We start from the raw sequence: 27,600 nt of genomic DNA, 5'->3' as shown, positions 1-27,600 counted from the left end.
AAGTCTCTGCTGATCTAATAGCTAATGACAATGGGTTTAGCACGTAAGCACTTTCACTGGTTGCCAATAAAGTACAAGGCCTAATATGCTGTTATTTATTGATTTGTTTATGTTAGGGGGTGTGGGAGATGGAAAAGACTTTGGAGGTGTATTTCACTGTATGCACTGCTGATGGAACATGTTCCTGATCTTTAATCAACCAGAAGATGGATAATTGGAGTTGTACTATATATACAAACCCACAGGGATCATTTTGCCTCACCTTCCCATCACTGAAATGTACACACCTCTATGGTGCCATGTGGCAGCCATATCACAGCACCAGCAGCAACGGTTCACCCATGCTAATTGATTCCCTCCACCCCCCATCTTTGTCCTGCTGGGAATGTCTTCTTGCCTAGGGTGTTTATAACATGGATGAGGGGGGAAAGGAAGTATGATTACTAAGGGTAGCAACCTACTGACAAAATACAGGCATATAACTCCTGTTTAAGTGAAGGCCCCTCCAGTCATAAGTGATGTTGTTAATATCTTCCTGCTATTTTAGTTGGTATTTTAAAGGGCTACTTATTAGCTGTTCATCTTGCAACCAAGCTTTAAAGTTCAAATAGGTTGGGAGCTGAACTGGTACATTCAGCCAGAGGGAGGCTATCGTTATCACACCATCCACCCTTCTTGTCATACAGGGAAGGGGACTTGCTTGACTTCCCCGAACTTTCTTTTGAGACATCACTCTAGCTCAGTTTCCCAAATTTCCAGTGGACACGTACTTCATGCATTCTTTAGATGTAGGGGAGGGAAAGCTGCTTACACTATTATTTCCTTTAATTATTTCTGGCATTTCACCTCTGGTATTGTCAAGCCTTTTTTCTTTCTTTCTTTCCCAGGGAGAAAAAAGAACAATTGAGGAAGTTCATTATAAAGAAAAGTGAAATGTCACCAATAATTAGTTAAAAACACCAACCCAAGGAACCAGTTTGAGGACAAAAAAACTTGCAAAACAATTAGTGTTTCAAGCTTAAAATTCGGGGCCTTTTGATGAAAATGTGCAGTGGTAAGAGGATCAATTTCTGATGATGTTCTTAAAGGGCAGAAACTGAGATAATAACTTTGATGTGGGTTCTTTGTTTAAATGACTATTGTTTGTAGTTAGCTGCTATTTAATCTCCACAGTGGAGAGGAAGCACTTCTCCACAGCTAAACGCTCTTCTAATGAGATCATTATTTTCGTACCACTCTTTCGGATGAATGTCATTTTACATCGCAAAACTACAGAGACAGCATTTTAGAATAGTGCTACCTTTTATCTAGCCAACATAAGAGACACTTGAGAAAAGGACAAGGAGGGTCATGAAGAAAATTTATGCAGCATACTCTCTTTGCCTGGTAGGCAGGAAAAGGACAAAGGAATAAGTCCATGATAACAAGAGTGACCAGGGTTATTACTGGAGATGGTTCCAAGCTGCAAAGTTTGGGGATAGTTGGATCCAGTGTTCTGGTTTGGCCCAGTATATATTTAGGGGACTGCCATAAGGTTTAGACCTGAATGCAAGCTTCCACAAAGTTCAGGGGTTTAGGCCCATCTCTAATTATTATTAAATAGTTTGCCACTTGCCCATTCTCCAGTCCACACAGATAATGACAACTGTGGTAACATAGAAAATGTCTGTTCTGCTTCTGTGTGCTGTACATTTAAACTTTGAGGTGCCTCCCTTCCTCCTAAAGAAGCTAGATACACTGTAGCTGCTATTTTGTGTTTCATTTGAGGTGCAGAATGTTTGAGGATCTCACTCTGTGTTAATATTGCTGTCCTTGAGCATTCAAATATCATGAATCTGGCCGCAAAAAAACATAAGATTGGCAAGGCTCTACTTCACTTGCGATATTGCAGAAATTGTGGATTCCTCTATATTAGGCTTCCACCGCAATTTTGACAGTGGGAATTCCGCTGTGCACGGGACTCTCAGCCCCAGGTGCCGCAGGGCTGAGAGCAGGAGCCCTCGCTGTCAGCCCCAGGCAGCCGCTGTAAGCCCCGGGCGGTCAATAGCAGGATCCCCCGCTCTTAGCCCTGTGTTCCCACTGTCAGCCACAGGCTCCTGCTCTCAGCCCCTGGCGGTCAAGAGTGGAAACTCGCAGAAAAATGATGGTGGTCTTTATTACCATAAATAATAAGGTCCCTTATTACTTTTCTACAATTTTCCATGGCTTGTCCATGACTCAGCTGCACTTTTTTTGACAATCATCCCTCAATTCAAGTAGGGCCTTAAAGATTGGCTTAAAAATCATAAAAATGTAATAAATACTAAACTTAGGATTCTTTTATTTGCCTTCTGATTTTAGGGGGTCATGTTTACAAATTTTCCTCCACAATCATGAGGACCAGAAACTTCCTTTTAAAAAAAATTGAGGATTCTCATGTAATCGTACGAGTCAGGAACTGGGGCTTTTAAAACAAAGACAACAAATTTTGTGAGATTTGTGGTAAAATCACAAGAGTTGTCCATAGTGTAGTATCTCTGAGTCATCAAGATTTTTGTATTTTTTCTTTCTTTGCGTTTCCCCTTAATCTGCAGCAAATCCTCTCTTTTGCCCTTTATTTATGGAAAAGCAGGTAATGGGGGGCTTGAGGAGAAGAGACTCATTGCTTTGCTCCTCAAACGTAGGGGTTCTTCATTCGTAACTGGAATGACCTTAAAAAAAAAAAAAGCATCTGGTAGCCATTTTTAGTCTGCACTCAGCCTTACCAAGGCCTCGTTAGACCATGCCTGACTATGACGGGTGGTGTGGGAAAAGCGGGCCTCTTTACAGGGTTTCTATGTAACTATCAGATCGTTCAGGCTTATGCAGACATGCCAGTACCAATGTGTGCTTTCTTTTATTTTTGTGTGTGTTTGTTTGTTTGAACAGCTGCTAATCATTATATTTCCTGCTAAAGAGAGAGTTCTGGGGAATCAGGAACTTTGAAAGCCACCAGACTGATAGGAAAGGGAAGATGCTGCTCCCATCCCCCCCTCTTTCTTCGTGTTGGTATTCTGATACAAACAGCATTCCAGCCTCATTCCCCTCTGAAGTTAAAAGACTTAAATTCTTTACAAGGAAGGTCATCTTTTCATAGCCAAAAGTCTGCTTTAGTCTTTCCCCCTTGCTTGCAAATAAAAACCGAGGGCATACTCCAGCCTACTTCCCCAATTCAAAAATTAAGCATAATAAGCTCAGAAAAAAGACTGTCTCTCAGTTATTAATGTGTGTGTTAGGTACAGGCTGCTTTCCAACAGCCTTTCCAAGAATGCTCTAAGGATTGTTCTTAGCTTGACCTGCTTAACAGTTAAAGAGGCCTGGAGTACAAATCACATATTGTTCAGAACCTCACTGTACTTACTCAAAAGAACACTGTCAAGTACATCTAACAGTATTAAATATTACTTATTGATTCTCCATTGTTTGTAATAATAACCTCTTAGAAGCTTGAGAATAATGGGTTTTTTTCCCCCTGCAGATTTTGTCCTATCAAACATTATTTTTTTCCTGGTGTTTCTAATAGACCTTGAAATTAACATTGCATTCATGTCTGTGTATGTACCACACTTGTTTGTGCTGGTGCACCACTATCATCAATCAAAAAAGGAAAGCACACACACACAAAAAGCCACCTACGTGGCCTCTATCTCTCTGGGAAAAATGGAACAGATTCTGCCCTCAGACTTATGCATGGGACTCTTGTGAAGGTCAACAGACACTGAGTGTGTGTTACAGAGGCAGAATTTGACTCAGTGATTTGTCTGCTGATCGGTGCTGCATAGGTAGAATGAGCATAAAATGTTGCTTTTGAATAGGTCCTCTATAAACATTGACAACTGAAGATTTTTTATTACTCTGTGATAAATGGCATGATTAAAAACAACAGATACCTGTAAAACAGAGGAAATTCCTTATGGAATTAGAACCAACTTTAAATGTTGGGTCTCAACTAAATGACCATGTCCCTTTGAACCCTGGACGAACAGCATAAGAAACACTGCTCAGCTCTCAGTGAAATATGAAATAATGGTTTTGTCAGACTGACTTATGTTTAATGAAAAGGCAATTATTCCACTTACATTAGGAATTACCAATAAAATAATTTATAATGTACTTTGAACAGTTTTATTCACTAACATAAAATGTCATTAAAATAGTTATGCGGCTATTAAAAGCTTATTATGTTGAGAACCCCTGGTAAAAATTCAACATGTTTCAGGGTCACATTAGAAAAGAGCAACGGGAAAATATTACTTCAGTGCTGTTTAAAAGGTCCCCCTGTTGCTTAATAGCATCTTTTCTTCCCCCATGCAAACATAAATGTGAGAAATGAGCTGACATATAAACAGTGAGAGACGTGTGGATAAGAGATGCACCATAAGCTAAGTAATAGGGCTTTGTACAAGGATTCCGAGCTCTGCGGAGGGGTTTTCCAGAGATTGTAGCTAACTGATCATGCATGGAAAGGCTGACACTGCAAAACAGCTGGTGTGGGGGAAGGGAGAAAGGAATGGGAAGGGAAGCAAAAGGAGAAGGAAAAGTATATAATGTACTGCTTTTCACATTTAGGTCTGTATTCAAGGGTACTGTAGGAGACAATTGTTAATGTTAAACCCAATAGAATCTGATGAAATGATCACACTTGCAAAGTCTCTATGTGGCTAGAGATTGCCAGAACTTCATCTGTATTTTGGGTTCCCATACAGGAAATAATGCTGGTTGATTTATGGCATTTTATTGCTCTTCTTGGCCATTGCTAACATTTTCTTCATTGAGTCATGACAGAAGCTGCAACTTGGATTTTTATTGTGCAGTTTGCCAGGCTTTTTTGCTTTTTTTCTTTCCTGGGTGAGCTTGCACTGACTTTAGGAGCTGGAAGTTTATGGAGTCAGAGAAACCTCAAGAGAACCAAATCCAAACACCGAGCCAGAGAGAATATTGCCAGAGTTTTATCTACCCTCACTGAAAACATAGTATCCTTTAAAAAATTTAAAAAGTGATTATAAAGGAGAGAGTGACTTAGCCTGTAACTTACACACAAAAAAATTTGGCCAGGGTTGCTGGTGTTCTTTTTTAAGCAAACAAAACAATATTTCCTAGTTGGCAGTTCCCAAAGCCCTTCCTTTTTTTTTTCATTTTTTTTGGCACATTTTTGAAAGGTCATACTGATATTTTTCCAAAACATGGTCACTGAGTAAGTCTTCACATAAAATAGGGGCCCCTGCTGGAGGGCCCAATCCTGCTTCCATTTAAGGCAGGGGCAAAACTCCAATTGGTTTCAGGGGTACAGGTTTGGTACCTTAGTATCGCAAATCCCAGGAGACCAGCTCAGATCAGAATTATAGGTAGGGCTGCTAGCACCACCTCTTACTAAGGTTGCTCAACACTTCGCATTATAAGATCCTGTTTGAGAATCCTTATAACTTTGCCAAACTTTAACAGTTAATTTTCCGTGCTGGGTTTCAGCCTCAGGCCTCCATTTCTGAGAACAAGGCTAGGGAAAAACACATTTCCTTGCACATGTTAAAGAATTCTGGTGACTTTTTCTTTGGAAAGCTCTCGTGCTTCCAGGTTTGGATCAGAGACTTGAACTTTGGCAGGGGGTTGGCCTTTGTGTCAGAGACAGGCCATTTGCCGTCCCCATCAAAATCTGACAACATCTGATAAAGTTATAAACCTTTGAAAAATTGCAATTCATACATGCTTTGTAGAGACTATTTTAGATTTTGAAATCTATGATACATAATAGTGTAATTAAAGACTGTGTAATAATGCCTATGCCCAGGGAGGCTGCACAGACAACCTTAATTCTGGCATTTTCTAACTTCTGAGTGCTTGAGTTTACACCCTTAATAATGGTTTCCTAATGTAGCTTTTGTGAGTGTAATATAGATCGATTCTGTTTACATGAGTAAGCAGGAGGGATAGTCTAGCAGACGTGCACTCAAGAATCTTAAATTCAATTCCTGTTTCAGCCACATTTTTTCTGCATGACTTTGTGTCAGTCATTAAGGCTTTGTCTTTTGTTGGCAAAACTTTTGTCAGTCGGGGTGTGAAAAAAAACTACACAAGTGCCGGTTTGGACAGTTCTTTGTCGGTGGGAGAGCATCTCCCGCTGACATAACTACCGTCACTCGTTGGGGATGGTTTAATTATGCCAGCGGGAGTGCTCTCTCCCGCTGGCACTGAGCGGCTACACAGGAGAACTTACAGCGGCACAGCTGCAGCGGTACAGCTGTGCCACTATAACGTCCACAGTGTAGACACAGCCTTAGTCTGTGCCTCAGTGCTCTATCTATAGAATGGAGCTAGTACTTCCTTTCCTCCTAAAGGTGTTATGCAGCTAAAATGCATTCATGATGATGAGGCTTACATAAAAATAGGAGGGGTGATCTAAAATAGGGAGCTTCTTGAAATCATGATGGTTCTCACTCCCCTCCAATTAACCGTAATTAAAGAACATCTAATATTATAAATAGTTACTATTTGTTTTATCGTAGCACCTAAGAGCCCCAGGTATCGGCTAGAACCCTATTGTGCAAGGCACTTTACAAATGCAGAACAAAAAGCCAATGGTGCTTGACCTCTAATACTTAGTCAAGCATAATCAGAACTGATATTTTTCTGGCATTATATAAATCTAAGCCACTGTGACATATGTCTTTCTGTCCTGGCTCTGAAAGATGTTTGTTTTTCTAGGTTTCTTATATTTATTCGTACGAAACAAAAAGGCAAGACTCAAGAACTTTAAGGATTCCTCAGACGTGCAGCCAATTGCCTCCCTCCTTCAGACACTTTCAAAAGAGAAATGTAATATTGGCAGGGGCTGATGGCACTAATGCTTCTGGAGCGTGGGTTTATGTAAGGAGTTAAAAGCAAACACCAGTCTGTTGCCAGCTCGGATCCTTGTAAGTTTGTACAGGGCTGAGAGACTTTGAAAGGAAAGACAGGTTCCTCATCACCTATGACAACAAACATCCTAGGCAAGTTACCTTTTTGTTTATCTCACTGCAAACCTCAGAACAAGCTGCATTCAGGGTGCTTACCTTCCATAGTGTGACCTTTCCGGCAAATATATCACTTCAAACATTTGAATTCAGTGAGGTAGAATTAAAATAATTGACCTTTTATTCTTCCCCACCCCCACCCTGTTATAGCCTTTGCTTTTAATAACCGAGAAGCAGATTTCCAATTTTTGTTGTAAACACTGCAAAAAACATCAAGGTTTTTGTGATACCTTGGGCAAAATCCGAATTAGAGAACATGCTGCAGGGATTCACATTTAATCCCTAAATTATGTCACAGGGCAACTGGCAGTCTGCAGGTTTCAGAACTTTGTGTCTGTGTGGTTCCTCCACCCTCCACCCCCATAAACAGAAGTACAAAAAAAAGTTTCAAATAACTTTGTCATATTAACAACAAAAAAGAAGCTGGTTTTCTGGAATAGTTGGGTATCTCTTTAATTGATGATTTAGAACTCTTGAGCTTCCTCTCCTCTAGTCAGGGCCACTCAGCTAAGAATCTACTACCCTGTTAAAGTCATTGTGTAATTGTCATTTTGTTTAAAACATGCCAGTGTTGCTGCCTTTGGTAATGCTTCAGATTTACCGTGGTGGCAGAGGGAGACTTGGGTAAACAGGGGAGGACATAGCCTGATTCTCTGCACTGCACCCATGTGGAGTCAATCAGCTAGGGTGGACGACATATCATGACATCCTTCATTCACTGACAAAGCAAAAGCAAGAGGAAGCAAAACAAAGAAAGATGCTACTAAGGGAAGGGGTGGGGTTCTGTTTTTCTCAGAAACAGTGCTGTGCTGTAGGACTGTGCCATTTATTTTTGGCACAAATTGCTGCAGCAAATTATATAGCTTATCAGCTGTGGTTTGTTAGGCTCAGTAAAGAAACCACTGCAAGGACTTGTTTTCCTTGTTGTCTGCACCCAGTTAAGAGCTCGGCACCAATCAAATTCCTGATGTTGTACAGAAGTGAGGTAGAAATTCTATTGGTATTGTTTTTACTGTAATCAACTTGAGCATGACTGGGTTACAAAAATACCCCAGTCCAATAGGGTGAACCTCTGTCTTGTATACAAAAATGGAAGCGGTCCCAATGTTCACCTTGATGCAGGTGGATTTTCAAGCACAGCTTTCATGTGAATGGAAGTGTATTAGACAAATTCAGCCATGCTGTGAGCAGACCGCAGCATAGACGTCAGCTCAGTGGGACATAAGCACACTCACTCCAGGGCTAAATTTAGTCCCTTGGTTTAAGTTGGAGCTCTGGGCCCATATAGGTTGCAGAATCAAGCCTGTAGGCTTCAGTTCTTTTCTCCTTAGGCTAGATTGAGCCTTTAGGACTCAGCCATGAATAAGAGATGACACGCTACTGCACTGTCCCAGATGCAGTCCTGGGAAGGCCTCTGACTCATAACACCTCCCCTAGCCCATTCTTGCTCTGAGAGTGGGGGATGTAAGATGCTGTAGTCCTTGCAACTGTGCAGCTTATTTCTCACCCTGGCCTCTCATACTTGGCTAGCCCCTCCCGCCAGAAAGGGTGGGGGACAGAGCCCAGGGTAAGCATGCATAAGGAGGAGAAAGCAGGGCAAATATAACCTCTTCAAGCACTGACATGTATTTGAGGGAGGAGATAAAATGTCTCATTTTATCATTGTAAACAAAATTGGATTCATTTCACATCCTTCCTTGATTATTTCTAACTTTATGTAATTCAGTGGATTAGCTGGCTTGATTAGACAGGGGGACTAGAATTCTAATTGTGAGCCTCTGGTAGGTGAAATGGATTGATGTTCCTGGAAAAAATTCAGAGGCATAAAATTACTAGAAGACTCAGACTGTGTCTACACTACACACTTTGATCAATGCAAGTTAAATCGGCATAAAGCCACCACAGTTGGCATATTGCTTGCACATGTGCATGCTTGAATTGGTGCTGCATGTACTTACCAGGAGTGCTTGAGTCAATGCATGGTGCAGCGTAGCATGGGTAGGTATCTTAATGTGCAACCCGCCACCATACAGCGTACTATCTTTTGGAAAGTTTCAGCAACGCATGGTGAGGCAGAAACAAGTCACATGGGGTGACTATGAGCAAGAGGTCAACTTCCCAGCATGCAACTGTCTCCATCCCATAATGTCCTCTATATCCCATAATTTTCCAAGCCTTTTAAAAAAAAATCACACAAATCCGTGCAGCCCTCCTCACTGTCTACCATCTCTGACAGAAGCATGGAGCTCTGCACTATTGTCATGAGCACTGCAAGCACAGGCACACCATCTTCCAGTATTTGCAGAGCCATAAGAAGAACCAAATCAGCAGGGAACATGACAATTTCTTGGAGGACAGATTGCTGTGGTACCTAGAAAAAACCTATTTAAGGTTTCTGGTGGCATTCACAGAGCAGCTGCAGTTTGTGGAGCACCATTTCTGGATCCAAGAAACAAGCACTGGTGGGATCGCATCATAATGCAGGCTTGGAATGACAAGCAGTGGCTGCAGAACTGTTGGTTGCAAAAGGCCATATTCCTGGATCTGTACAATGAGCTCGCCCCAGCTCTCCAGCGCTGGGACATCAGAGCTGCACTGACAGCGGAGAAGCGAGAGGCGATCACACTGTGGAAAACTTACACCACCACATTGCTACTAGCCAGTGGGAAATTATTTTGGAGTTGGAAAATCCATAGTGGGAGCTATTGTCATGCAAGCATGCAGGGCCATTAGTCGTCTCCTGCTACACAGGACTGTGACTCTCGGCAATGTGGATGGACAGTGGATGGATTTGCAGCCATGAGGTTTCTGAACTGTGATAGGACGATAGATGGCACACATATCCCTATTTTGGCAACAGCCCACTTTGCCACAAAGTACATCAACAGAAAGAGCTACTTTTCTATAGTCATGCAAACTCCAGTGGATCTCCGGGGATACTTAATCAACATCAGTGTTGGCTGGTCAGAGAAGGTGCATGGTGCTTGCATCTTTAAGGATACAGGACTGTTCAGAAAGCTACAAGCAGCGACTTTCTATCCCATCCAGGGGATTACAATTTTAAAATGCCAGTCATGATCCTGAGAGACCCAGCCTACCCCTTGGTCCCCTGATTCATGAAGCTGTACACCAGCCACCTTTACAGCACCAAGAAAAGATTCAACTACCAGCTCAGCAGGTGCAGAATGACTCCTCCAAGCCTGAGGGCATCTGGAGTGTGTACCTGGCACGGTCAGCAGGGCAATTGCACACAACAATGGAGAGCTGCTAGGTGTGCTCGCCAAGCTGGACAATCAGGAAAATGCATTTCAAAAATTTGTGTGGACTTAAAGAGGAGGGGAACTTTCCAGTCTCCATGACCCCTGCACAGTGGAGGTCACAATTGTGTCAGGCATTGTGGGATAGCTGCTGAAGGACTGTTTGGGTCAACATAAGCAACACAGTATCTACACCTGTACTGCATCAACTTCAGTACATCAACCATGGATCATCACATCTCAGGGAGGTGCTATTACTGCATTGATGTAACAGGGCAGTAATACCAAGAAATTGTTGGTTTTAAAGGTAAACAGCAAAGCTGAACAAGATAAACAAATAACTGTGTGTAAGACTTCCAACCGAATGTACCGTATATGCAGCCTTAAACATTCCACATACATACGTTGACAAACCAAATTCATTTCCTTTATTATTTGTTAAACACCAGTTACATATCAGTGCTGCACAATCTACAGTTCAAGGAAGTCCTTGTCCAAAAGACCTTATAGTGTAGAAAGTAGACCTAGCTAAGACAGGATTTAGCAGGAGACCAACAGAGAGAACATGAATGGGTATAAATGTTCGGTGTTGTTATAGCCATGTTGGTCCCAGGATTTTAGAGACACAAGGTGGGTGAGGTAATATCTTTTATTGGGCCAACTTCTGTTGGTGAGAGAGACAAGCTTTTGAGCTTACACAGTGCTGTTCTTTAAGTCAAATTAACTGGATAACTTTTTGATTAGATTACCAGTTTGGTTGATACAGGTCATAGTGTTGACGTAGTATACTTGGTAAGCTGAGTGCAAGTACACAAGTATGTGTTTTAATCCTGCTAAATGTAAATGTATACATCAGAGAAGTAGGCTGTTCTTACAGGATGGGGGACTCTATCCTTGGAAGCAGTGACTCTGAAAAAGATTTGGGGGTTGTGATGGTTAATCAGTTGAACAGGAACTCCCGGTGCAGGACTGTGTCCAAAGGGCTAATGCAATCCTTGGATGCATAAATAGGGGAATCTCAAGTAGGAGTAGAGAGGTTATTTTACCTCTGTATTTGGCACTGGTTTGACCATTCCTGGAATATAGTGTCCAGTTCTAGTGTCCACAATTCACTAGGGCTGTTGATAAATTGGAAAGGGTTCAGAGAAGAGCCACAAGAATGATCAAAGGATTAGAAAACATACCTTAAAGGAATCGACTCAAGGAGTTCAAGCTATTTAGCTTAACAAGCAGAAGGCGAAGTGGTGACCTGATTACAATCTGTAAGTACCCACAGGGGGAACAGATATTTGATAGTGGGATCTTCTATGTAGCAGATATAACACAATCCAATGGCTGGAAGTTGAAGCTAGACAAATTCAGACTGGAAATAAGGTGTAATTTTTTTAACAGTTTGACCATTGGAACAACTTACTAAGGATTTTCCATCACTGACAATTTTCTAAAATGAAAACTAGTAATTAGCTTAGGGAAGTTCTATGGCCTGTATTATATAGAAGGTCAGACCAGATCGGCATTTCTCAAACTTTTTGTGCCATTTGGACTTTAAAAAAAATCTTAAGAACATAAGAATGGCCATACAGGGTCAGACCAAAGGTCCATCTAGCCTAGTATCCTGTCTTCCAACAGTGGCCAATGTCAGGTGCCCCAGAGGGAATGAACAGGTAATCAGGAAGTGATCCATTCCCTTTCACTCATTCCCAGCTTCTGGCAAACAGAGACACCATCTTGCCCCCCTACTAGAAAAAACTGCAACCTCCTACCTTCAGCTCAGCTGCAGCTCCAGGCCTCAACCCCCATTTTGAGTTCATAATCCATAGTTTGAGAACCGCAGCACGAGATGATCACAGTGTTCTTTTCTGGCCGTGGGGGTCTATGAATCTATGTGATAACTGCCAGCAGAAAGAGATTCACCATATGAGCTGCCCACCTGACCATGGAAAATGGTGGTAGCAGACTCATTACCTTTTAATGAAAATCAATACTTGATTGCAATGGATTTATATTCAAACTTTTGGGAGGTTGATGTCCTGCCTGCTACAAGAAACAAGTCAGTGATTAGCAAACTAGGGGCCTGCTTTGCAAGATATGGCATTCCAGACATGGTAGTCACTGATTCTGGACCCCCAGTTTGCATGCAATTTGCATGCAAATGGGAGTTTGACCATCATGCCTCCTCCTCAACGTAGCCACAGAATAATGGTAAGGTGGAATCAGCTGTGTAAACAGCTTAAGAGACAGTTACACAAAGCTGTTTCTTCTGGTTCAGTCCACTTGTTAGCACACAGAACTACCCCATCACAGAGGTGCCAACACAGTCAAGCACAAACACTGAAGGGACTAATGACCAAAATCCTGAAAGGGCTGTTATTGGGGGACACCACCACACCAGGAAATATGGGGAGTTAGGCTGGAAGCACTTAGCCATATGGGCAGAGCAGTCCACAGGTTTTAATAATGTTCCACTTGTTCAACTTAACCCGCATTCAGCTTCACTCTTTGCAAATGAAACGCACCCCATTTCTCTGCCAGTTCCACTGAATTTTTACTGATGCAGACTTTTGTGTGAGAATTGGTACAATTGGGTCATGGTGTATTGATTGGTATCTTTTTAGAAACACAGCTGTTTCTGTTCTTATTTAGCACAACTTTTCAGCAATGATTTACTTCAATAGTAGAGGCTCAAAGAAAAACAGTCCCTTTAGGGTACAGTTCCTGCAGTCAGGGTAAAGATATCTGTGATGATTCATGAAGGCCTACAGCAATAAGAAGGTGCAAACCAAAGATACAGTAAAAGATGAAGAGGTATCTATTGATACTGTTATGAAACTACACAACTTCTGCATATGCTTCTGAAAATGCATGAACATCTCATTTCAGGACAGGCAAAATTATAATAAACAATGAGGCTGTGGTTCAGGAAAGCACTTAAGTAATGCTTAAATACATTTGTGCTCCGCAATAACTTAAGCATGTGTGTAACATTAGCCATGTGTTTAAGTGCTTTGCTGAAGTCTGAATTTGAGACATGTTGCTAAAAAAGGTTTAGGCAAAAAATTTCAAACTGACAACCTACAGTTAGACACCTACATAAGTGATCTGAGTTTCAGCGTTGCTGAGAACCACAACTCCAAGTGAAATCAAAAGGAATGGCAAATTGCACTGCCTCTGAAAAACCATGCCATTTATCCAGGTTCCTAAGTTTGTGCTCAGATGCCTGGCATGAAGGCACCCACATTTGAAAATGTTAGCTTTTGCTTTTAAAAATCCTCTTGCCAATTCTCACGTATTGCAAGAGTTAAGCAAGCAAGTTTGGAATTTGAACTTAAGTTGTACAAACAACTCCCATACACAGGGCAATGGACGATCTACCTTATTTAAGAAAATGTATACTGCAACTGTTTCATGGTCTCGCCTTGGAAGTATCTGTACTGAACCAGTGCTGCTGTATTTAACGATAACAAATTTATCTAGCTACACAGAAATAAATGTTAATTTTAAAAAGTATTATGTGTAGAAAAAGAAAAATGGAAGAAAAGAACTGCTTCATGCTTCTGTTTGTGGACTTTCTGAATTTTCATGCTAAATGTGAGTTTAATGTCATTCATGAAAATACCAGGTCAGCACAGTTGAATAAGAGACTATACCCACTCCTACTTTCTGTCATTTCAGTTTAGCAGATGTACACAAGCAAACTGCAAGGCGGGGGGGGAGGAAACAAAAATGAAACTCAAAACAGCCTGGCAAGAGAAATGACCTTTGCCATTCCTTTCATAGTATTTTGCAAATTTCTCTGCTAGTGGTTAGGAATTTTTTTTAAAACCTCTTTCAGGCAAGAGTGGAAGATTACATGAATAAAAGTGTATGGAGTCTCATGAATTTAATAGAACCATTTTAGACCCAATCATTGCTTTTTCCAGAATGCACTTTAATTTGGAGCTGAAATTCCCACTTTGATTTATTTAGCAGGTTATCTTATGCAAGGTAAGCCTTGCACATGACGTGTGTGTAAGTAAGACAAACATTTCACTTGACAGTACTCCTGATTGGACTATATTTCAGGAGAATTACAGAGCCACTGCTGAAATATAAGAAAAATCTGGCAATCTAACAGACTCATGTAAATACCAAAGATTTAGAAGGGACTGTGACCTATCCTCACTACAAGTCTTCTGTTTCCCAGCAATCAAGGTCATGGTCAGCCTTTGTGCCCTTTTGCACTCATCACTATTCACAAAAACACTGATAGCAGAAATAGCTAGCAATTGTCTGGTTTAGGGTTTTCTTACTTTAAATATTTGCCTAACCAGGAGCCCCTGCTTGTGTGGGGGATCAATATGGGGTGAAGGAGCATGGTATCCTGGGCACTAATCATCTACATAGATTGCCCCCATCTGCTTCCACAGACTGTGGGTTGTATTTATCCTGTTATATTCCCCACCACATGGAGATTGGGCCTAACAGATCTGTTCCTGAGTCTGCCCCACACATAATCCCTATGCTGACATGTACAGAGTGCTGTTGTAGGAGGTTAGATCCAGGATTCATAAAAAACTGGTAAGTTCATCTGCAGGGTCTTCTGCACCTCTTGCTCCAGGAAGCAGCACAGTAGCTATTCCAGTGTGTCATGGGCCTTCTGCAGCCTCTCCGCATAACCCTGGAAATTACCTTTTAAGTCATTATTGCAGAAATAAAGTGAATGTATTACAAGGGTAGCACACTTTCATACTGCATGTTGTATAAACGATATTGAAGATTAAATAAGACAATTTTGTTCTTCATCAACACTTTACATGCATGCAGCCACATAAAATTGCATGAGAATGTAAGTAATCTGGGAAGATTCTGCTCCTGCTTTCCTAACAATAAGTTCTTACAACTACAATACCCACCTGCTGAAGTGAAGAAACAGATTGACAGAGCCAGAAGAGTACCCAGAAGTTACCTACTACAGGACAGGCCCAACAAAGAAAATAACAGAACGCCACTAGCCATCACCTTCAGCCCCCAACTAAAACCTCTCCAACGCATCGTCAAGGATCTACAACCTATCCTGAAGGATGACCCATCACTCTCACAGATCTTGGGAGACAGGCCAGTCCTTGCTTACAGGCAGCCCCTCCCAACCTGAAGCAAATACTCACCAGTAACCACACACCGCACAACAAAAACACTCACCCAGGAACCCATCCTTGCAACAAAGCCTGTTGCCAACTGTGTCCACATATCTATTCAGGGGACACCATCATAGAGCCTAATCACATCAGCCACACTATCAGAGGCTTGTTCACCTGCATATCTACCAATGTGATATATGCCATCATGTGCCAGCAATGCCCCTCTGCCATGTACATTGGCCAAACTGGACAGTCTCTACGTAAAAGAATAAATGGACACAAATCAGATGTGAAGAATTATAACATTCAAAAACCAGTCGGAGACCACTTCAATCTCTCTGGTTACTTGATTACAGACCTAAAAGTGGCAATTCTTCAACAAAAAAACTTCAGAAACAGCCTGCAACAAGAGACTGCTGAATTGGAATTAATTTGCAAACTGGACACCATTAAATTAGGCTTGAATAAAGACTGGGAGTGGATGTGTCATTACACAAAGTAAAACTATTTCCCCATGTTTATTCCCCTCCCGCCTCCCCCCCCCCCCCCCCCCCCCCACTGTTCCTCTGATGTTCTTGTCAACTGCTGGAAATGGCCCACCTTGATTATCACCACAAAAGGTTTTTTTCTCTCCTGCTGGTAATAGCTCACCTTACCTGATCACTCTCTACACTCTTCCACAGTATGCATCCGATGAAGTGAGCTCTAGCTCACGAAAGCTTATGCTCAAATAAATTGGTTAGTCTCTAAGGTGCCACAAATACTCCTTTTCTCTCTACAGTGTGTATGGTAACACCCATTGTTTCATGTTCTCTGTGTATATAAAATCTCCCCACTGTATTTTTCACTGCATGCATCCGATGAAGTGAGCTGTAGCTCATGAAAGCTTATGCTCAAATAAATGTGTTAGTCTCTAAGGTGCCACAAGTACTCCTTTTCTTTTTGCGGATACAGACTAACACAGCTGCTACTCTGAAACCTATTATAATGCAGATTTCCTGCAGAATCTCACAGATCACTCTGTGCTGGGATTTCACTTTTCAGCTGAAACAAATTTCTGCAGAGGTATTGTTCTTTTATTCAACAGCTTTATTTTTAAAAATAGCGCAGCATAACTGTGCTTCACTAATTCATTGTAAAGTTGTTGAAATGTTCAGTTTTTGCTTAGGGCTTCAAGAATCAAGTAACACTTAAATGAGTTACACTGAAGTCCTTTTTATCCTTTTCTTCTTTAATTTAAAACTCACCATTAAAGGTTAAAAGTAAAAGTAAACAACCTGAAAATTCAACTAGTTTTTTTTCATGTATTCATTTCCAATCAAGTCTGCTTCTTCTTTCATACTTTCCACAGATTTTTTTGAAACCATTATCACTGGCCCATTGACCTTAGCATCCCATTTACACTTCACTTCCATTTGTGGCAGGCCAGAGTGAGGGTCTCACTCTGCTTGTCATTAGAAGCCAAATTTAACCCCTGTGGCATTTCAAAGCACAGAGCCAGCCAGAACTCCATGGCCTCGCCAGGGGCCACAGTCAAGAAGCAGAACAGGAATTCTGAAGGGGGATTTAGAGTGATGACTGTGTACCATGACTGCAAACCCCCATTGTCCTGGCCAGAGTAATCTGTGAATTCACCCCACAGGGATGGTATTGGAGAAGTCTTCTGCATGTATTGGACCTCTCTGGCCCTGAGATGGTGACAGGATGGTCTTCTGCAGTGCAGCACTAGAGGATTTTGAAGGTACCACACAGCCCAAAGTTTACCATCAGGTGGCAGTTCCAAAAATGAGGAGTAGATAAGATGGAAGTGATGGCATCACAGTGAAGAAACTCCCAGTGGGAAAGAATAGGTAAAGGGCATATCTGCACAACTCATCACCCTTCCCACACAGGTATTTTTCATCTGGAGGCTGAGGACAGATTTAAGAAACCAATTCTGATCTTGTTCTCCTTCCCTCCTGCTGCTGCTCTCTGGAACTTACTGCAGCTTTTGGGGAGATAGAGGGAGACTGTGGTTGGCAAACAGCAAGGTCTTTGGGGAAGAGGGTGCTCATTTGCATCAGCTACCTACCTCTGAGCAACTCCATGGGTCCCCACAACAAAGCTAAGCACTGAGCCTTTCTGCAGCACTTTCCATATAGACCTGATGATGCTTGAAATCAGTAAGGCTGATTCAGATACCAAAGGAGCAGGCGTAAAATGTTAATGCACCCTTTGTCCCTGCTTAACTAGGCCTAAGGAAGTAGCCTTAAGTGCACAGTTCTCAAACAGTCAGAGGAAGGTTGTTTGTCCTATGTTTAGAACACCATAGGACAAAATCATGCCTTTACTATCTTGCCCCGGTCAAAGGGGTGGGGAAATCTGTACCAGCCTTGTAGATCATGGTTACTGAACCATCCTACCGGTACAGGGCAGGTTGACCCAGGGAGTCCAGAGGGGCATGAGCTTGAGAGCACGTCTTACGGCTACTTCCAAAAGGAACAGTAAGGTGTGCCCTTGCAATGCCTACTACAGCAAACACATGAAAACCAGCGTGCCCAGTCGTATCCTGTGAGTCCAGCTCCAGGGCTTCGTTAACTGGGTCCCTCTATTAGTGTTCAAGAGAGCACTTCGGCCCTGATTCAGCAAAACATTGAAGCCTGCGCTTAAGTCCCCTGACTTTGGTGGCCCTGAAGCACTTGCTTAAAATCAAGCATCTGCTTAAATGATTTGCTGAACAGGGATGGATTTAAGCACATATGCATGTATTTTAAGTGCTTTGCTGAATCAGAGCCGTGAGAGGGACCTTTCTCTGCTGCTGCATTGGTGCTCTTGACATGAAGCATTTCTCTGTATTTTCTGTCCTCCGTAAACCACAGAATGCAATGGAGATTTTAACCTTTACTTTAAAAACCCTTGATCTTAGTTAATATCAGTTGGAACCCTTAAACTAGCTCCATGAGCTAAATTCTGTCTTCACATATGCATGTGCCACTCCTCTTGAGCCTCTTGCACGCAAATCCAAGGACAGAATTTGGTTATGTTGGCATGTACATTACTACCCTAAATATCATTCTCTTTCTGAGGTTAAATACAAAACACAACTAGAGAGGTCCCTGATAACACCAAACCTCTTGCTTATACTTAAAATGCCAGGCTCCCAAGGATGGCATTAGAAAGAGACCTCAATATATATGAGTTCCTGAAAAGAAAAATTGATTCAGAATTTTTAAAAAATGTTCAAGTTTACACCAAAAAAGTTTAGCAGTAGAATGATACATTTTAAGCACTAATGGCTATGCCTTATGAGTATAGCTTTACCCAGTGTATAATGCATGAGCGGTAAAATAGGTCAAACCCTGGAAGCATTCATATTTTTGAAATCATTATGAATGCAATATAGCGCATCACCACTTGCATAAGCATAAGCAAAGCCTTCTGAGGAATGCAAAGCATACTGAAAATCCTTGCTCATGTGGCAGATTAAAGAGCTACTGTGATTTTTGGACCCTTTCCCATTTGATACATTTTTGTGGCCAATACTTCTAGATTTTCTCTCCTATGTGAGATAGAATTTCTTTATATTTTTCATATTGCTCCTAAAACTTTTGTTGTCTGTGACCCAACATATCCGTATAATGATATGTAACAATGATATTGTTTTTCGTGCAGGGAAATCTTCCGGTCACCCCATTAGGACTCTGCTTGGGGTTTTTTTATTCCATAGTTTGTTTTCAATGTCCCATCCCCCACAAACAGAGAATGCTCATTCACTCTACCTACCCTTACTGCTAAAGTTATGTCAGTGTCAGATAATGAGAAGGCTTTGTTATTTAGCAGGCAAATAATAGAGAACCTTTGTGCAGGGATAATTACCGTGGTTTGGATATTCCTGGATTAACTCTTGGGTGAACAGTCATCACTGTAAATCACTAATGTGTACATTAGCACTACATGTCTCCATTTTATCCTCACATCATCATGGTCATGTTGCACTCAAAAAATAATCTAGAGCCATTTTTACAGAATTGACTTCATTACAATTTGTTTAACTTTGTTATATTATTTTAACAAAACAACCTGAGTCTCTTGCATTTTACCTCTGCCTGGTTTGCTAAACCAGGAACAATAGTAGATAGCTCATAAAGGTGTGGTGAAGATTAATTGGTAAATGTTTGCACAGCTCTTTGAAGATATATGGCTTGACTCATTGCTGCCTTACTTCAGTTTTATGCTGGTTTGAAACCATGGAAATCAATGGCATTACACTGGCATAAATCTGGAGTAATGTAGCAGAGGATCCAGTCCCCCAAAGGGCTAAGTATTATTACTGTCACTATTGTACCTGTTCATGTTGCCACTGGTACAATCACACCATTTCATATTGCAGAAAAGGATAGTCTCCACATCATGTGAATGTGGACACTATTGTCATGATTCATTGGAATCAAATTCCATTTGATAACACCTGTGGAAATCCATGAACTTAAACTGGAGTTCCCTGGTTGTAAGGGAGAGTAGAATTTCACCATTAATTTCTGATCTCTTGCTACTCAGTTGACAAACAAAAGTGTAAATTTACCATAGCAAAATACCTTTCATTATAACATGGAAGCCCTCTGCACTCACTGACACCTTATTGTCAGACTGGATCATAAAGAGGTGCTCAAAGAGTGTAAAGAGCATTAAATATTTACTACCAAATTGTGTTGCATGGATTAATATACATCATGCCATCCAATCTTTAATATAATATTTATTTGTAGTAACCAACAAGCATTAAATACATTGGCTATTTCAATATTGCCATGGCTTATTGCTTCAGATGTTGATGTACAGTAACTATAATAATACCTTTTGCCTAACAGATTGGCCCTAATCCCAGGGCCTGACTGGGCAGTGTTGGTGCAAATCAGGAGGGGGCGAGGTACAAACACTGCCTTACACTCACTGGCCCTTGGCTACAATCCAGTCCTCCGAAAAAATTTGAGAAGAATTCAGGTTGTTCTAAATATTACCAGCTGACATCTTCCCCCGGAGAGCTGAGGATTGCCGGAGCATAGCGATACCCCAGCAGTGCCTCCTTTTGCCCCAGCTCATACCGCCTATCCCAATCATCAGGAGAGGGGTGATGTCAGAGCTGCTGTGGCAGCTCTATGCCACCCATGAATTCACCTATTACAGAGGGAGTCCTCCAGTAGTTGGCTAAGCTGCCTGTAAGACAGCATTATCACACTGCATATTTGGGCCTGGTATCAATTTCTTACATTTCTTCACTGACAATATTCAGCCATGCCCGCTGCCTGCAACGGCAAACACTTTTTTCTCATGACTGAATGTCATGATACATATTAATTTCTGCAGTTCTGTTTCATAGGAAATTTTTTAAGCTCTTGTCCCTTTTTATTTGTGTACCTTTTCACGACAAAGGGAGCATCTCACCTTCAGTGTTAACCTGATGCCACCTGCGCAAGGGCATGTGAACATGGCCCAGTAAATCAAGAGGTGCCAGCAAAAGCGAAACATCATCTCCACCATGCTCACCTAGCAACACATCCTTTCTTCCAGTCCATAGATGATACAATAAATTTTAAAGTACAAATAAAATACAAAGTTTATGGAGGGAAAGTAACACTGTTATTATGAAACAAAAAGTGCTCAGCAATTGCAGTGAAAGGCTAGAAATCTATAATTGTATTGCCCAACCTAGCTTTGCCTTAAAATAACAAAACCATGACTGTTAGAGATGGAAAAAGACCTATTTGGTCATTTTTTTTCTGTCTTCTTATTAAGGGTTTCTCCCTCTAGTATTCTTGACTGTTTTGTTCAGTTTTAAATTACTCAAGCAATGAGGGTTCCATCACTTCCCTTGGGACACTATTCCACAGCCTCACAACTTTCACTACTAGGAATTATTTTCTGGGGATCAGCATTTTTTTCTTCATTCAGTTTCATCCCATTACTCCTAGTTATCTCCTGCTGGACCATTTCATATGGTTTGTGTTTCTTCATTTAATCTCATATGCCAATAAGCATTTCTTTCCTACTGGAGTGAGATATTGGGCTAAAGCCCAACTTCAGTAAAGTTACTGGATGTAAACTTAGAAGACAGCATTTGGTCTACCACAATAAAGTCCTTTATCCCTAGACAATGTGCAAAAAAATTCATCTGATACTTAAATTTGGGGGTGGGGGGGACGAACGCTTTATTCTCCCCTCCCCTACCAAATGTTAGGTTTTTGCACATACAAGCCTGTCTGCTTCTCAAATTCACTTGGGCACTTAGAAAACAACTCAGATCAGAATCTGCCTCCCCACCCACCCCCGGCTAATCTAACCTTCTGGAGCTGCTAGACAGATTGCATTATAGTTCACATTTAAGGGGTAAAAATGTCTATTCCCTCTTACAGGACGTGATGCAAATCACATATTTGTCCAAATTATTAACTAAGAGTGAAAATCATCTCTATGTAGAAGGTTGGCACAGGCCTATGTACCACTTTAATCCCATTTATGCCCTATTTCACCATAACTGCAGATTCCAGGACCTCTTTTCATTTAGTTGTGTGCAAGGCACCCCACCCTCAAGGTCAGTTCTGTCGAGGGTCACTTAACCATCATGGGTTATTAAATGTTGTAATGTACACCCAGATATTACAGTGAAGGGCATAATTTCTTGAAAATGTTAACTATTATTGTTCTTTCACGCCCCTGTGCTTTCACAATCCCTTAGGAACTCCAGCAACTTAACCCTTTATGCCTGTGTTAAGAAAGTTGAGGACTTGTTGAAAAGCCTTTACAATTTTTCATGCATTTTTGCTACAAAACAGTAGAAAAATACCAGGAAAGGAAATGCAGAGTTATCTTTTTATCTAACACTTAAAGCCACGATGGGAGAAAGAGAAACCAAACCACCAGTGCATAAAAGAACAAATAAGTTTCAGGAGTTTAGTGTTAACTTTAAATTGAGCTAGTGAAATGTTTAATAGTAAAAATGTTTATGGCTTTTTGTTGCAGAGATGTAGCCTTTGATTTGGAGCACAGACACCGGAAAAGGACACTCGGCTCAGCATGCCTTCTCCTTTCAATCTTACAACCCTTCGTTCTCTGTAGTCTGTCCCTTTGCAAGCATATCTGCACTCATCCTCAGTCGGAAAAAGAACCTTGGCCAAAAGGGTCACACCTGGGTTCCTAAAGTTAGGCCCCTAACTCCAGAGCTCAGCATTTAATTCCATAGTTAGGTAGCCAAAATAAAAACCCAACTTTAGGTATCCAGGGCCAATGCGTCTGGTTTCTGGGGCCTTAGTATCTATTTGTATTATTAATTTTCTGAGCAAAATAGTTTTGTCAAAAATATATACTTAGTCCTTGTTTCCTGTTGTATAAAGTCAAGTCCTGTCTTTTTATGCGCAGAGGGTTGAATTAAATGAAACTCTTTAAAATTTACAGAATAAATATTTGGTCCCCTATAAGTGTCCCTTTGTCTAGTGAAAATAGGTTCCATTTACTCAGCTGTCTTTATTTGTAATACACATTCTGGAATGATAGACAGTTCAAGACCATTAGAGCCCTTTGGAACTAATCAGCAGGATGCCCTGTTGAATGGAATAAATGTGGTGAGCTCCATTTTTTTTTTTTTTTTTTTGCTGTAAAACTAAATTGTTAAAGTAAATAAGTGTGTAACTCTACATTAAATCATAGGTATCTAGTTGTAAAAGGTGAAGCCCAGCGTGTCTGTTTAGTGGAGAAAGGTACACTCCATCTGTAAATTTCCTAGGCTGTGTGTACGTTAGTCGCTTCAAATTAGTTGCTTTATATGTTCTTGTGGTTTCATTTCTTCTTTGTTTTTTCAGAAGTGGGTAAAAAGAAAAAGAAAACAAAGAGAGAGAAAAATAAAGAAACCCATCAATACTCACCCTTTCGGGGCTAGGTCCTTATACCACCCTCATTACTGTAGTATCCAAGCACCTTCCAGTAGTGCATTAAGCACCATGACGACACATCTGTCACATATTTATTCTCTCTTCCTCTCTTTGGGAGAAGATGTGTGTGCAGTGGAGTGATTTGATTTGGAGATACTGTAGGCAAGGTGAAAGAGTGGAAGGTGATAAGATTAGTGATGGCCCTTCATTCCCATGGGAGTTCATCCCAGTGTCTTGGACCAGCATCTGAGATAATTCTATCGCCTGTCTCTTGTCTAGTGCCAAGTGCCCTAAACTCCCAGTGAGCCAGAACTGTCAGCAAAGATTGGTGTTGACACAAGGGACTACATTCCCCAGGGGATGAGTGATCTGCAGCACTTCCAGACCTTGCCAGCCCAGCAAGTAAGAGACTAGGTCCAGGAGCCCTTCATCCATCCACAGCACCAGAGCTAACCCACCAGAACTGATCCGCAAATGGATTTCTCTCTCTCTCTCTCTCTTTCTCTTTCTCTCTCTCTCACACACACACGTCTAATTCCAAAATATAAAGAAGTCTTATCAACCTCAAAGTTGGCCAGTTAGATCTAAAGGCTGAGGTAGAAATGTTTTATTTTATTTGAAATGAATTGAACAAGAAATCAAGGTATTCACCAGCATTCCAAAAGTGTACTAATGTTTTTTCCATGTTGGAATAAGAAACCAAAAAGAAGAGATCTCAACACCTCTTTTATTGGACTCCCTTAGCTAGGATCTACTGTACACAAATAAAAGTGATTGATTACAGTTAATTTGACAAGTAATTATGAATCCTAATAGTAATGATGCTGTGGCTTGCTGGTCCCAGTGACCTATTTTTGGTTTGTCAGACCACTTATCGGTGATTGGAGAAGGTGGATGTTCAATTCCCAGATGTTCTTCATGAAGTCAGGTGAACAACAAGGAGAGAATCACCTGTAATTATGTTGCTCACTGACTCCCCCATTCCTGCACACTTCTTGCTGTCTGTAGGAAGAATGTCCTGCCCCTGAAGACCTTAGGAGAGCTGCAGGAGTAGGGATGGGAAGAACACTTGGAGAGAGCAGGGAGCTTTATCAGTTGTTGTTAGGAGCTCATTCCCCTACTTCAGTGGTCTCCTGAGGCCAACAGGACAAAGACACACCAATCACCCTTAGGAAGCTTTTGAAAATCCCCCAACCTCACAGGCTTTAGTGTCATTGGGACCACTGAAGTCTTTGAAGGCTGAGTGAGAAGCCCTCACATTCTCTAACTCCCCACCACCACCATCACCCAACCATAGTTGGCATGTTAGCTCCTAATTAGACTATTTTGGGAATTACTGAAAACAAATTATCCTGGGAAACAATTTCAGATAATTTTCCAGGCCATACACTCATGAACAAGAGTTGGAGATGTAGTCCAGAAATCAAACCAATTTTACCATCACTCTCTTTGCTGACTTCTCACTGTTAATGACATCCAACTGGGCACAGACTTCCTTAAGCCAACCTGTACACATAACATTTTGAACTACTTTCTAAATCAGTCTGAGAGTTCTACACTGTTACAGCTCTACTGAGACAAAATTAAGGTTGTGGTGGCTGTGATAGCTTCTGCCAGGGTGCCACCTGGAACTGGGGTACCACTGAGCCCCCTGAGCCACCAGCCTGGGCTCCCTCTTACACTGTATTGCTCTAACATGCTGCCAAGCCCTCCAGGCTTCAGCCTGCACTTTCACCAGCATACATACAGGTAGGGACACACCCAGCTGCAGTTACATGCAGGCAGGCTCTTTGACCAGCCCCTGTATGGGAAGGCTTCAGCTAGGGCACCTCCCAATTCCTCAAGCATGCACCCCTTCTGGAGTATAAACTCAAAATTATACCGTCTTGCGCTGCACAGGGAACTGTACAGCATAAGCTCATAAAATTCTCCCCCTCCCTCAATGTGGAGAGGAATATGCAACAGCTTTCTGCCCCTGAATTATGATTTCCATGCACTGGTTTAGATAAAGCAAAAACATATTTATTAACTACAAAAGATAGATTTTAAATAATAATAAGGGATAGCAAACAGAACAAAGCAGATTACCTAGCAAATAAACAAAAAATTCAAACTAACCTTAATATACTAAATAGATTGGATATGAATAGCAGATTCTCACCCTAAGTGATGATACAAGCAGGCTGCAGATTCATAACGGGCAAGCTGCACTTGCTTACAGCTTGGAATCCCCAGGTGTTTCATTCACAGGCTAAAAATCCCTTTAGCCTGTGTCCAGCACTTCCCCCAGTTCAGTCTTTGTTCCTCAGATGTTTCCAGGAGTTTTCCTGGGTGGGGCGTCAGTGAAGAACCAAGATGATGTCACTCCCCTGCCTTATATAGTTTTTGCATATGGCGGGGACCCTTTGTTTCAAAGCTTGGTTCCCACGCCAGTCAGTGGAAAAATACTGACATCCCAAGATGGAGTCCAGCACCAGGTGACCTGGTCACATGTTCCTGTAGAATCACAGCAGCCATCCGCCACTGGCTGTTTGGAGTGTTCACAGAAAGGCACACCAGGTGAGAGATCAGCTTCTCCTAAGGCCTATCGTTTCTTCCTAATGGCTCATTAACCTGAATGGGCCCTTCCCAGCCAGACTTCTAGACTGAGAGCATTTTGCATAGTGGGCGTTGCCCAGGAATAGCTACATATGAAATAGATACATAGTCAATATTCATAACTTGGGATACAAAAATGATACATGCATACAAATAGGATAATCATATTCAGCAAACCATAACCTTTCCAATGACACCTCACATGCCTTATCTTGCATAAAATACATCATAATTATGATATAATTATATCATAGATTCATAGATACTAAGGTCAGAAGGGACCATTATGATCATCTAGTCCGACCTCCTGCACAACGCAGGCCACAGAATCTCACCCACCCACTCCTGCGAAAAACCTCTCACCTATGTCTGAGCTATTGAAGTCCTCAAATCGTGGTTTAAAGACTTCACGGAGCAGAGAATCCTCCAGCAAGTGACCTGTGCCCCATGTTACAGAGGAAGGTGAAAAACCTCCAGGGCCTCTTCCAATCTGCCCTGGAGGAAAATTCCTTCCCGACCCCAAATATGGCGATCAGCTAAACCCTGAGCATATGGGCAAGATTCACCAGCCACATAATACAGAAAATTCTTCCCTGGGTAACTCAGATCCCACCCCATCTAACATCCCACCACAGGCCATTAGGCCTATTTACCATGAATATTTAAAGATCAATTAATTACCAAAATCATGTTATCCCATCATACCATCTCCTCCATAAACGTATCGAGTTTAATCTTAAAGCCAGATAGATCTTTTGCCCCCTCTGCTTCCCTTGGAAGGCTATTCCAAAACTTCACTCCTCTGATGGATAGAAACCTTAGTCTAATTTCAAGTCTAAATTTCCCAATGACCAGTTTATATCCATTTGTTCTTGTGTCCACATTGTGTCCACTGAGCTTAAATAATTCCTCTCCCTCTCCGGTATTTATCCCTCTGATATATTTATAGAGAGCAATCATACCTCCCCTCAACCTTCTTTTAGTTAGGCTAAACAAGCCAAGCTCCTTGAGTCTCCTTTCATAAGACAAGTTTTCCATTCCTCGAATCATCCTAGTAGCCCATCTCTGTTCCTGTTCCAGTTTGAATTCATCCTTCTTAAACATGGGAGACCAGAACTGCACACAGTATTCCAGGTGAGGTCTCACCGGTGCCTTGTATAACAGGTACTAATACCTCCTTATCTCTACTGGAAATACCTCTCCTGATGCATGCCAAGACTGCATTAGCTTTTTTCACAGCCATATCACATTGGCGGCTCATAGTCATCCTATGATCAACCAATACGCCAAGGTCCTTCTCCTCCTCCGTTACTTCTAATTGATGCGTCCCCAGCTTATAACTAAAATTCTTGTTATTAATCCCTAAATGCATGACCTTACACTTCTCACTATTAAATTTCATCCTATTACTATTACTCCAGTTTACAAGGTCACCCAGATCCTCCTGTATGATATCCCGGTCCTTCTCTAAATTGGCAATACCTCCCAGCTTTGTATCATCCGCAAACTTTATTAGCACACTCCCACTTTCGTGCCGAGGTCAGTAATAAAAAGATTAAATAAGATTGGTCCCAAAACTGATCCCTGAGGAACTCCACTGGTAACCTTCCTCCAGCCTGACAGTTCATCTTTCAGTAGGACCCGCTGTAGTCTCCCTGTTAACCAATTCCTTATCCACCTTTCAATTTTCATATTGATCCCC

Source organism: Chelonia mydas, chromosome 3, assembly GCF_015237465.2.
Source record: "Chelonia mydas isolate rCheMyd1 chromosome 3, rCheMyd1.pri.v2, whole genome shotgun sequence".
NCBI lineage: Eukaryota > Metazoa > Chordata > Testudines > Cheloniidae > Chelonia > Chelonia mydas.
The sequence above is the reverse complement of the archived record's forward strand: the minus strand, read 5'-3'. Positions refer to the sequence as shown.